Below are 13426 nucleotides of genomic sequence, written 5' to 3'. Positions count from 1 at the left end.
GCCACACATGGCATGGAAGGCAGAGGCAGGTATATCTCTGAGATTAAGGCCCACCTGGTCCACATAGTGAGTTTCAGGCCAGCCACAGATAGATGGTGGGTGAGACCCTGTCTTTAAAAAAATAAAAGCTGTTCTTGGGGCTGCATATGAAAGAAACCACATCACTGTTTCCTCTTACAGTGCACAGGGAAGCACTCTCTTGCCTGGAATTTACAGTCAGGCCTATTCCACACCACATTCCACAGTACTCTGTGCCAGCCAGGAGGGAAGGTGTGCAGTATGGTAGTCACATCCCACCCATCTCCTTTCCCAGGAAATACCTTTTCCTAACCCTGTGCGTGGGCTGTCAAAAACATCAAGACGGGTTTACAGTGCCCCTTCTCTTCTGTAGCCAGAGATGATGTTGAGTTTGTGCCTTGATCGTTATTAGCATTGGTAATTAGGATAATTGGAAGAGGATACTCATTATCTAGTGGCTCCTGAAGGAAATAGTGCAAAATAAAAACCATTGCGGGGGCTGGGGCATAGCTCAGTTGGGAGGGCCCTTGCCCAGCATGCAGAAAACACCGGGGCTTGTCCTCAGCACTGTGCCAGCCCGGGTTGATGGCACATGCTTGCAATCCCAGCACTTAAGAGGTAGAATAGTGGCCATGGGGCCATCCAGGCTACATAAGATGCTGCCTTAAATTCAAAATAACCCACACAGATTCTAAATCGCATCTACCAGAATATCTTTACCTATGTCTTCTCCCAATATGCTGCTCACTGCCATGTTTCCTGTTGCTCCCTTTTTACAAATGAGCAGAGTGAGGCCTGGGGCAGGGGCATGACTGGCCTAGGCTGCAGCATTCCTGTGGTACTTTAATGGTTGGTGTGATGACATACTTGACAAAAAGCAATTTAAGAAAGGAGGGACTCATTTTGGCTTCTCGTTCAAGGAAACATACTTGATCTTGGTGTGGAAGATACAGTTGGGAGTAGTTGGGGGCTATAAAGACAGGACCATGTGACTGCTTGTTCCCATCTTGGTAGACCAGGAGGGGGCATCCCGACTCATGACAATTCTACAGTCTCAAAAACCAGCACCATCATCCTAGGGCCAAGCATGTGAACCCATGAGCCCATGAGGAACATTTCACACTCAGACTGTAACAGTCCCCCACAGTGCTCCCAGAGAGACTCTCTCCCCTTGAGTTCTCATCAATAAAGAACACTTCCAGTGACTGTAGCGATGGTTCAAGAGCTTTGGCTGCTCTTGCAGAGGACCCAAGTTCAAGTGCCAGCATGCAAGTGATGGCTCATAACCATCTGTCACTCCAGTCCCAGCACACCTTTTCTCACTTCTTCAGGCACTGCTTGTGATACACATAGTTGCATTCAGGCACACACACACACACACACACACACACACACACACACACACACACACACACAGAGAGAGAGAGAGAGAGAGAGAGAGAGAATTAAATAAATGTACATTTAAAACAAAAACCACACCTTTTTTATAAACTTTAAACATAGGGAATACATTTTTTTTTTTTTTTTGTTTTGTGTTCTGTGTCCTTTGTTGCTACGTAACATACTGGTACCAGTCTGGCAGCTTGCATATGCTCTTGGTAGCTTATGCTGGTGTAGGTCAGGAAGGCAGGTACAAGGTTGCTGGGCTATGTGTTAGGAGCTCAGCGGGCTGAGATGAAGGTGTTAGCTGGCCTATGTTTATGCTGAAGATTTCTCTGTACTCATGCAGGTGTGAACAATTCCCTGGTTGAAGGGCAAAGTCCTTATTCCCTTGCTGATTGTTGTTGGCCCAAGGCTTCACCATCTTCTGTGCCTTCTATGGTCTCTTGACCAGCCCATCACAAAGCCAGCAACAGTGCACTGGATCTTTCTGATCTCTGTCATCATCCGCCTCTGATCTCAAAATGCCAGTTAAAGGATTCATGTGATGCTGGCAGGCCCCTCCAGATAAGCACCCTATCTTATGTCCTGCTGATCTATGACCTTGTTTACAGCTGCAGATCCCCTCAGTATCAGCACCCCTATTGTGACTGTGACTGACTTCCTGGGAAGGGGTGGGTACCTGTACTGAAGGTAAGGATGTGTGCCAGGGGTCATTTTAGAATTCTGCCTATCCTTAGGGAAAGGGTAAAAACAGAAACAAGAGCTTGCCTCCATGGTCATTACATAAATGCATTGATAATTTTAGGAGGTGCTTCTGCCAACAAGATACTTTTTGCACTTGGTAGATCATTTAATAAAAAGTCTGTTTTTCTAGATCAGTGTATTTCTGTGTTTTCTAAGAGAACAAGACATGGTATTTGTTGATTGCACAGTGGTAAGTCACTAACTGTTCAGTAAGCTTATATCTTTTTAGCATTATCTCTGCTCCAGCTCCCAGGACCTTCCCTCCATTTCTTTTCCTGTCTGGTTCATTCTCTGCTCTGTCTTAAAAATCACCTGTTCAAAGATGAATTCCTAGATGCCTTAGTGCCATTAGGGTAAAATCGAGGCGGTGGGTCAAGTTGTTCTTGGATTGTGGCTCTCTTATCTTTCTTAGTGGCAGGTCTCTGCCTGCATGGCATCTCACTGCAGCTGGACTGTGTGAAGTGTTGAGAAGGGAAGGTCTATCTCTGTCCTCTGCTCACTTCCAAAGGCCCATGTGCAGCGTGCAGTAGATATGAAGCCTTCTGTGATTAATGACTTGTGAATTCGGGAAGACTTGATGACTGGAGAATGGTTAACATCATCCTGTGCTGCAAGAGACTGCTAGAACCTGAAACCTAGTTACACATGAGGTCATTGCTAAAGCAGTTACTGTTTGACAAGAGCCTGATTGACAGTCATAAAGCACTCGGAGATGGAAGACTGCAGATGGAGGCTGAGAGGAACAGTATCTGCATTGTACACAGAACTTGGGGTGTCCCCAGGAAGGAGGCAGGTGGTGAACCTCAGTATCTCAGCTTGGACCAAATGTGAATCATAGTTCATGGCAATAGTCTTTTTATTTTATTTATTTATTTTGTAAAGAAAGGGTCTTGTTCTATAGCCCAGGTTGCCCTTCAGCTCACCAATTAACACAGGTTGGCTGTGAGCTTGTCCTCCTACTTTGGTCTCTTAAGTGCTAGGACTAAGATCCCAGGAAGTTTGTGTCTAGTGTTTTTAGTGCCCTTACTACAGCCATCTTTATCTCCTTTTTCTCCTGTTTTATTTCTTCGGGCAGCCTAGTAATGACCCACAGAGAAGCTGTGGCAAGCTCTGGAGTTGACCAGCTAAGTACCCTTAGCTGAACCTAAAACAAATGCCACCGTTTAGGAACTAAACACTCAAACCTGTGAGCCCAGACAGGACCTGATTTCCTCTGTAAAATGGGTAGATGATTCCCAACATCCAGGGTAGGAGGATAGTGAACACAAATTCCTGATGCTTTCTTGAGATTAAAAAAAAAAAATACTCTTAACATGACTATTAAACTGAATTATCTTAAGTATGGCTCTGTATATCTGCTATGGAATGGAGATATTCATTCTTAACAGCCAATAGTTTAGGGAAGTTACTATTTTAAAGTTGCAGTAGATGATAAGGTAGTTAGATAGAAATACGCTACTCCAGCACCTAGGACCTTCCATCTGCTCCTTTTGGATACTCTGTTTAATTGATTTTTTCCCTCCTTGTAAGTTAAATAGGGATTGCCTATGTTCACATCTTTCGTAGATAAGCACATTTCACACACAGTGACACAATGAGGAGCAAAGCTTATCTGTATTTCTTTATGATTCAGAAGGCACTTTGGAACCTGTAAGGCCTCTGGGTTTTTACTAGGAACTCCAGTTAGCATTTTATTGTGGCTATTCAGAAGCATTGGTTTTTAGCCAGCTTGGAAAGCAACCTCTACTTTTCCTCCTTTTCCTGTTCTATAACACACACTCTAAAAATAGTCAGGTTCAATAAATCCCAGACAAGCCAGTTTCTTCCAGGCCCCAACACACTTGGTAAATGTCACTGGTGTGAAGACCCTCATGCCTTGGCCAGTAATGGAGGGGACTTGAGCCAGTAGAGGTAGCACCATGATGCTAGAGACCAGTCATCAGAGGGACTTCCATTGATCATAAAGGACCCGCATGAGGCCACTCTAAGGAGAAATGGGAGGATTGATCACTGAATATCCTTTCCTTTTTGATCTTCCATCATTTTACACCTGTGGCTCTCAACCTTCCTAGTGCCATGACCCTTTAATACAGTTCCTCATGTTGTGGTGACCCCAATCATAACATTATTTCACTGCTACTTCATAACTAATTTTGCTACTGTTACAAATCATAGTGTAAATATGCAGGCTGTCTGATGTAAAAAGGTCATTTGACTTCCAAAGGGGTCATGACCCACAGGTTGAGAATTGCTGGTCTAAAAGGACACAACTGTGTACAGTACATTCTCACAACAGGCTCGATGTTCCTAGCAGATGTGGGAAGACTGGAGGGAGCCTATGCTGTAAATATCTATTATGGATGTCATTTCCACACTAGGTGCTACATTGCTACTGTTTCTTTTCTTCTGCCTGCCTTTTAATTCTCTGAGTGTGATTTAGAGGAATCTGTGCTGCCAGTTGTTCTGGTAGCATAGAGAGCCTAGTCTGGGATTGAATTCCCATCCGTGTATCATGTAGAACAGAGGAACTGAGAGACTGCTGTGCCCCCAGTTAGCAGAGGGCACTTAAATGGTCTCCTCCAGAACCCTACATGAGCCTTGGTCTCTCCTGTGAACTGAAGATGTCTGGTACACAGAAAGTAAGTTTAAAGCACATGCAAACACTTTCATTTTTTTAATTATTTTTATTTGAACAGAAATTAATATGCAAAGTCAGAGTGCTGGTTTCAGAGTTGTTAGCATTATTTGGTTAGATTCCTAGGTGAAGTGTGTGAAAGTGATTATAGATAATAAATATCTTTTTAAAGAAATACTTATTGCAGAGGCAGTTTTTCCACTCTTAATGAGGGCAATTTGACTTGGTTGAGGGATTGCAGTTCCTAAGAATTAATGCAGTAATCCAATTCAAAGATTTAAAGAGATCTCAGATTTTTCACAGGTCGCGTGCTAGCGAATGTGCTGCTATCACATAGCAGCTAATGGGGTTGAACGCCAGCCTGTCATTTACTGTTCCTCCCTGCACAGTAGCTTTGCCCTTGGTAGGAAGTGTACTTTCTCCAGGCATTGCAGGTTATTTAGAAGTGTACTGTATTTGTAACACTTTGGAGAGAGTATTCTATTACCCAAAGCCTCTAATGACTATGAAAACTAGGGTTATCTTTCTTAATTACATGTTTGACTCCAAATGGCTGAAGGTCTGGCGAACACCAGGCTCCGAGGAGCTGCCTCCTTGCCTTTCTTTTCCTATGATGTCCTTTTATTTTATTATTTTTTTCAATGTATTTTTTAAAAAAACAGAATTCATTTATCATTGTATTTGTGTCTGTGGGTTAATTGTCACAAATACAAAGGTTACAGGCATTGTAGTCATAACTTTGCATCTTTGATTATGGTGTATTTATTATTAACAGCTAACTGTATTCTGCAAAGGCTTATTTGTAAAGGATGGTTGAAATGCCCCTAGTTCCCAATGCTATTACGTTCCTAAATCTCAAGAATTCCATTTGAAGGCAATTAGAAGCATTCATGTTACTCCTGTATGTGTTCCCCACTGTTCTATGAGTACAAGGACCTTTGTTATTTAATTAAAGAAAGGACTAGAGCTCATTAATTGTTCTGGACAGTATCTGCTCCAACAAGAGACAACAATGTATTGCAAGGGAAGATCTACCTGTACCTGGGGGTTCCCTGCATTTACTAGGCCATGAAAAGTCAAATCAGTAGCAATGGGTCCTTGTCAGACTATTCCCCCGCCCTGTACTGCCCCTGAGGACCTAGCTGGCTGTTTATAGTTATAGTTTATAGTTTGAAAGCATCTTCTAGATGCCAGAGAGCAAGGAGAGTGAAGGCCCAAGTCCTATAGAAATCTATAACTTTATTTGTTGAAAACCTGTGTTCTCCCAGAAAGCAAATGAGCTATGACTTTTTGTAATTTCTTTGTGAATTGTGAACATCATAGAGAAGCATTTAGAGCCATTGACTCTGGGGTACTATTAACTAACATACTTCAAGAAAGGTAGGTATTGCGATCATTTGTAGACTAGTTTTTACTGCTACCATTGGGCAATTGAGTATAGCTGGAGTTGTAGAAACAGACACCCAAACTGGATTAGAAGGCCTATGCATCATCAGTTACAACAGAAGTTTCCCACAAGAGATGGACATTTCTTCTGTATCCAGGAGACCTCCTACCTCTAGTGTCTCTAGACTTATTCCCAGTGCACATGGCTGACCCCTGTAACTGGTGAGGATCAAGGGTGCAGAGGCAAGAAAGGTGAGCAAGTTTGCCTCCAAAAACCATCTCAGACTTCATTAAATGACAAATGTTTTTCTGGGACTGTGCTAGGATGGGCTGTTGGGGATGCCTTAAAATAAAAGTCTATGGTGAATCAAGCATAGGGGCTTGAAAATGGACAGGGAATAGAAAGTTTGTTTAGTTTCAGTTCACCCAAGAAGGAGTCGTCTTATGTCAGGTGGCCAACTCTGGAAGGACTCAGAGGCCACTGAACTATTTGGAGATCTCTACCCTCACCCCACTCACCAGCTCCCTCCTCAATTCCTGCCCTGTCCTTCTATTTTTGCTAAAACATGAACTGCCTGTGGCTCCATAATGCTAGTGACAAGCATTATTAACAAGAGGCCTTCATGAAAGAGGCAGGGGTCTGGCATCTGTAGGCCCAACATCCTTATGCTCAAAACTGCTAGAAATGGTGAATAGAGAAACAAAAATCTCTTCCCCCAGGCACCCTACCTGTTAAAGAAGGCAAGTCTAACTTGCTATGTCTAATTTTCTTCTACCAGTAATCTTTTTTTTTTTTTTTTTCATGTTGTATTTCTCGGGGAAAGAAAAATAGATTTTAAAATGGAAAAACCTGTTCTTCAATTGAGTATGCAAAAATCTCATTGCAGTATTTATTCCAAACCTGCTCTCATAATGTTCAGTCAAGGAGAAAACAGCGAAAAACAGTTGTTGATGGACTTAGCTCAGAACTGGATTAAATAAGCATTAGTCTAGTGAAGCTGATTACAGGAATATGAAAATGCGGTATCTTAATGGTACATATTTTTATGTGGCAGCTCAGTTGCCTTTCATTTTGCAGCTAATATGTCTATTCTTATGAGTCATTTACTTCCTTAATTACCTTTTGCAGGCAAGGCACCATGGTATATTAATGTGAATGATTTTTACTGCCAGTTTATCATACAATGCCCCAGAAGTTGAAAGGCGTAATTGACTTGGAAGAACAGCTCGTGAAGGAAACAATATTTAGTTGACAGTTTTCCTTGTAGTCTCTGTTGACGTTTATGAGTTTACACTATGCTAAAGGAGTCATAAACACAATTTTCTTTCAATAACAGCAAAGGGTAGCTTCTAAAATACATTTGTGGAAAACACATTTGTTCATTTCTCGAATAATAGGAAAATAACACATTTCCCGTGATAAGACCTCTCCGATTGCCAATTGAATTAAACCTTTGAAGGTGTATTTATAACCTGTCTCCGAGCATTAGCAGAGACTAGGATTTGGTGGGATTGAAATGGATTAATGAATATTTAAATTATATGCAGATTTTGGGTAAGTCATATTTAAATCTAGGTGTTTTGGGGTGAGACTGGTATAGTCCTGCCAGCTTCCTGAAGAAAAGGGAGGCAGGAAGGGAGCTTGGGGATTGGGAATTGTCTGGAAGATTTTTTCTCTCTGCAGGGAAAGAAAGTCTGTCACTATGCTTTGGGAAAATAAAACACAAAGAAGGCACAATGGGTACAACTCCTTAAAAGGTCTGGCCTTTGTACAGTTAAAATAAAACCTCTGTTAGTTAACTTGCAGTAGATCTGCAACCTGAAAGGGTGGCCGCTCCTCCGCGCCACTTGGCAGGTTCTGGGTTCAGCCTGCTTCTACAGGCCCCTGGGCCTGTGCGGGCTCTGGTTTGGCACATTGGTTCAGAGGGAGTTAAACTTTTTCACAGTTTTCCGGATTGTTTGCAGTTCAGTCCTGTGCAACATAATGAAAGTTTTCTAGCCATCTGTTGTTAAGCTGGCGGTGAGCAAGGCCAGTATATCCAAACAAAGTCCTGGCCGCTGTAAACTGAACCTGTCAGCTTAACATAGCTGGGCTGACCCTTCCAGCTCCAAGGGCAGCCCTCCGTACCAGGCACTCGCTGCTGAGAGCTTTCAGAGGGGAACTATTTTGGGGGTAGGCAGTGGGCCTGTTTACTTTTCCCTCTGTGTACCTCTCACTGGCTTGGACTAGTTTATACTGAATGTTTAAATGGATACTTGTCTCCCCTCCTTTTGCAGAAGGAAGGGCAGTACTTCTTACCAGGGGATTTCACTTTTAGGAAAGGGTGTAAGTGTTGATAAATACATGTCAGGCGGTGGTGGCTCAAAGGGATATTCCATGCAAGTTTTTTGGTTTCATTATTTTGTCTCCATGTTTGGGGACAAATCTTTCGGGCAAAGGAACTCCTCTAAGTTTATTACATAGATTATAGCATTTAAAACTGTTTACAGCTTTAAAAGGACATTTTTTTCCTGTTGTTTTTTTTTCCTTCCTTTCTGCAATTTGTATTTCATCGTCATGAGTTAATGTGCAACGTTACTTAGGTAAGCAATGCTTACACAATACTCCCTGCTGTATGGAGGAGTGCCTCCTTGTCTGAACTATTCCCAAGATATATCTATTGCCTCAAATTACCCAGCTTACCCCTAAAATCATTGCATTATTTTCTGTTACTTTTCCATTCTGCATCAGTGACTATTTATGAAATATTTCTATATACATGAATCATGTGTATGCATGGGTATGTACATAAGCACATGGATGTCTGTATAGATACACACGTACAAACGTATGTACTTATTTGTGTATCTATGGCATATATAAAGTATACTTACTCACCTGTATAAATCTGTCCCTGCTTAACCTTTGTGGGTTAGTGACTATGGCACGTCACTCATTTTCTGTCCTACACTGATTATATTTGTGCCCCCATGGGAGGACAGCCATAGGGAGCTATCACCAAATCTGTGTCCATTTCAAGCCATTAAAACATGCTAGGAGAATGGCCACTACTGTTGAATGGCCACTCCAAAGTCCTTCTTAGTCCTATTAATGAGAAGCTGACCCTAAGTTCACACAGCAAGAGGACAGACAGGACAGAGATGCATGTTTGTGCACAGCACTTGGTATGAAAGGGTTTACCCTCAATTTTACAATCAAACAACATTCAAGAGACAGGAAATCGTAAGGGACACTTAGGCCTTCCCATCTAAGAGACAATGAAGTGTTACACTGGGGGAGGGGGGGAGGTAAGCAATTTAAAATTTAAACAAGTGTGCTTATTTCAAAATAGCATAGAGTCCTAATCTGTTTAGAAGGTAACTGGTATTTAAAGTACTTTTTTGTTTTAATTTTCTTAAGTATAGTGTTTCGGGTGGAAATGTCAGGTACTGAGAAATAACCTTGGTATTTAGGATACTGCCTTTCAGAACGTGACATTGTGCTTGACTGTGTGTCCTTATTATTATTTTTTTTTTTTAGTGGAGGACTACATTAAGAGGTCACCTATTAACTGTATTCTTGCTGTCTTAAAGTCAGCCCTTCTGTCTATTAAAATCAAAGCACTATGTAAACATTCCAGTGTTGTTCTTCATCTCTACAATGGCCACAGGGATCGGGTTTCACCTGCCTGCACATCTTCAAGCAATTAAAGCAATTAGCGAAGCCATTTCACATTGGAAGATTCAAGGTCTATGGTGACATTCAAGTCCAGCAGAAGTCTGAAAGGGGAGAGAGGAAGGGGCCTGAAGCATGGCTACCATTCCATGGCCCTGAGCAGACAATCCCTCTGTTAAAAATGGTAGCTCTTTAATAGTGTTATTATGAGGTTTTGAAAATGACATCTCAAAAGTTGTTTATATCAAAAAAGCCCAACAGTCACCTAATTATACTAATGAAGGCCTTCTTACTTGGCAGATTTAAAAAAAAAAAAAAAAACAGACCTTTAATGTCCTAAGAAAAGAAATGTTAACTTCTTGCATCAAATGAAGGCAATTGCATTCTTTGTGGAGGAAAAAAAATCCGTTTTCTAATCTACAAGGGAAATTGCATTTCATTTTTATGGTAAACCTCCCTTGTTGGGGGGGGGGGGAAATTACAGTAATGTTGAATATCAAAGTTGAGAAATTCAGGGAGTAAATGGTGAAACCATCTACATTGTTCCTTTGTTGTTGATGTCAGAGAATAATGAAATTGGCTTGTTTTGTTGAGTATAATTTAAAGCAAAGCCTTCAGCTCTGAGTATATCACATCTCCATGGGATGGGGCAGAGGTGACTTTAAAAAAAAAAACCAACTTATACTCTGGTATGATGTTTGCTGTTTGTTTGTTTGTTTGTTTTGGGTAACCTAGAAACCATGTTGACAACACATGTCATGTTTTGAACTGAAAACTTGTTTTGATAAAATAAACACAAACATGTTTTGACTTAAAGGACATTATTGTTATAAAAGGAGAAAAATATTTACAAATAGCGTGACCATACAACATGTTTGGACTGTGAACAAAACAGAAAAATATTTATGTTACAAATGTGCAGAATATTTACCCCAAAGTCCAACACAGTCACCAAAGCCAAACACCTGATACAGCATATGTTGACACACCCTGGGAGTTCAGGGACAGACACTAGACAGTAGCCCCCAGGCTCCCAAGTCATGGCATTGCAAGCCCCTATGTGCTGATCCCTGTCAGCAAACTTCTGCCAGCCCCTGGCCAGTGTTCCCAAGGACCCTCTGGAATTTCCAACAGTGTCATTCTCCTGCCCTGCCATAGTTAAAGGATGTTCCCCTGGAGCTGGTCAAGCTGTTCTGCAGCACTCTCACTGGAGAGAACTCCCTAGCAGAGGCCTGCTTCATTTTATTCCCAGGGGTCTCTGTCCAGCTTGATGCTGTGATGAAACTACCGTAATCTTTATAATAGGATGGTATGTGAGGAATGTTTATGTGAATAAACAGAACATATATTTGAAAGGCAGATCTTGTGTGGACATCCTAACTGCTGAGTGCCTCACAGTCTCCTGGCCCCGCTCCTCACATTTTGTTTCCATGTTTGTAACTCAGTTACTCAGGTATCCAAATCATAAACTGATTACAGCTTTGAAAATTGGGTTGTGCATTTTTAAATCCATATTTACTGTGGGCTTACTATGGAGAAAAGGCAGAGGGAAGGAGAGAAGGAGGAAGGGAGGGAGGAAGGGAGGGAGGGAGGGAGAGGGAAATGCAGCAGTTTTTAAAATTCTAGGGTATTATGAAAAAGAGAACCTCACTTTTCTAATCCCAGAAGAAGCTCACAATTGGAAAAGAACCACAGGATAAATTTTGTAGAATTCTGGTGTCCTTTAACCTGGTTCTTCCTCATCCCTTTCAGTGTTTGTTAATAAACAACTCAAGATCAGAGCATGTTACATACATTGACTTTAATTAGAACAGGGGGCATCATTTTAAAACAATAGAATGCCTCTTTAAAAAGTTTTTTTTTTTTACAATTTTTAATGTTCATTAAAAAAATTGTCCTTGCAATAATCCCTTTAAGATACTGGCCTAGTTGGCTTCAAAGCTTCTAGGGATGGAACAGTGACATATCCCTGGGACTGGAGGAATCTGACCATGTGTGTGACTGCCTATGTGACCCATGCATTCATTCACTTCCATTTGAGGAGAGTATTAGCCCCACCGTATCTTGGTGTTTGCCAGAGCTTCTACTGACTGCCCGCCTCCACCAGGACAGGCTTGTGCTGCATTTTAGAACAGAAACAGGAATGTACAGTGTAGCATGCGGGACACTTGCCTTCTTTTTCCCTTGCCCCTTGAAGCAGATTGTTAGCAAAGCCTTTGGGACCTGTAAATGGTCCAGCCTAGTTAGAGAAGAACCTCTGCACTGGGCGTTCTACTCTTCATGCAGGGGAGAGGCAGACATGGAGGCTCAGAAGGGAGGTGAGGCAGAAAAAACAGATTGATCCCATCATCCCCCTCCCCCTCCGCCGCCACCCTTCCCCTAGTCCTGTTTCTGTGATCTGCCTTTTGAACTGTTTTTTGTGGCTGATCAGTTCCACCTAATATGTCTCTTGATTTTTGCTATTGTAATACTCGGGCGACATGCTGTTCTCTTCATTTTTGTGAGCTTTAGATGCTTCTGCCTGTCATATTCTGGCGGTTTATCTTCAGCGTCTGGATTTGCTTTCAGACTTGAATGTCTATCAAGCTGCCGTTGCTTTGAGTGTGAGATCAAAAGAAGATGAATTCCAGTAAAAAAAAAAAAAATCCTTCTATGAAGAAAAGATTGGGGCCTATGTAAACATCTCACTGACAGTTCCCAATGAGTTATTTTAGCCGAGTATTAGCACCTGCCTGACAGACAGGCCAGCATTCCACGCTCAATAACAAATCAGATGCCTCTGTGGCAGGGAACTCAACCACAACAGCAATACATTTTAGGAAGGAAACCTTCACTGTGACCCTGTTTTCAGTTGAATATGGTTGTTCGACTCTCCTTCATTTCAAGCTGACCTGCTGACCAGCTTCACCTCCAGTGGTCACTTTTTTTTTTTTTTTTTTTTTAATGGTACCTGTCAGGTTCTACTTGTGACTGAAGACAGGACCTTGATAGTCATTTTAGGATAGGGTAAGGAGTATTCAAATGGGGCAAGTGTGATACACAGGTAGTTTTCAGGAAAAGTAATCAAACCAGATAGACGGCACATCCCTAGAATGCTGGCTGACAAATCTTTAAACATGTATGAGATCAAAATCCTCTAAGTTCAGAAAGGTCTGAACTCTCTCCCTCCCTTCCTCTCTCTCTCTCTCTTTCCCTCCCTCCCTTCCTCTTTCCCTTCCTTCCTCTCTCTCTCCTTCCCTCCCTCCCTCTCTCCTCCTCTCCCCTCCTCTCCTCTCCTCTCCCCTATCCTGCCTATGTAAATGTCACCACAAAAATATCTCAAGAACAGGTCTCCTGAAGTCCTGTTGGTGTGTACTCTCCTGCATGCAGGACCTGTGTTTGGCTAGGGTTTGGTCTACTGGGGCACACTGTGTGTGCCATGTCCCTGCTTGCCATCCTGGAGTGATTTAGATACGTTGAACATTAATAGATTTCTTTAAGTGCTCCGTGGAACTTTGAAAATTACCTGCAAGCTCCAACTGATCTTCCAGCTTTGAAAGTGAAGAATTACTTAAGGAATTCTTGCGGTTTCCGTGTCATTGAGTGAGAGCCCAGCCAGCTACCGT

The 13426-nt window shown here is 42.1% G+C and overlaps 1 protein-coding gene across 4 annotated transcripts in view; it reads left to right on the top strand.

The window, feature by feature from the left end:
- Positions 1-13426, top strand: part of Foxp1 (forkhead box P1) — a 228855-nt gene that overhangs the window by 48741 nt on the left and 166688 nt on the right. The window lies entirely within an intron of this gene.

Source organism: Phodopus roborovskii, unplaced genomic scaffold (genome assembly GCF_943737965.1).
Source record: "Phodopus roborovskii unplaced genomic scaffold, PHOROB, whole genome shotgun sequence".
NCBI lineage: Eukaryota > Metazoa > Chordata > Mammalia > Rodentia > Cricetidae > Phodopus > Phodopus roborovskii.
The sequence above is the reverse complement of the archived record's forward strand: the minus strand, read 5'-3'. Positions and strand labels throughout refer to the sequence as shown.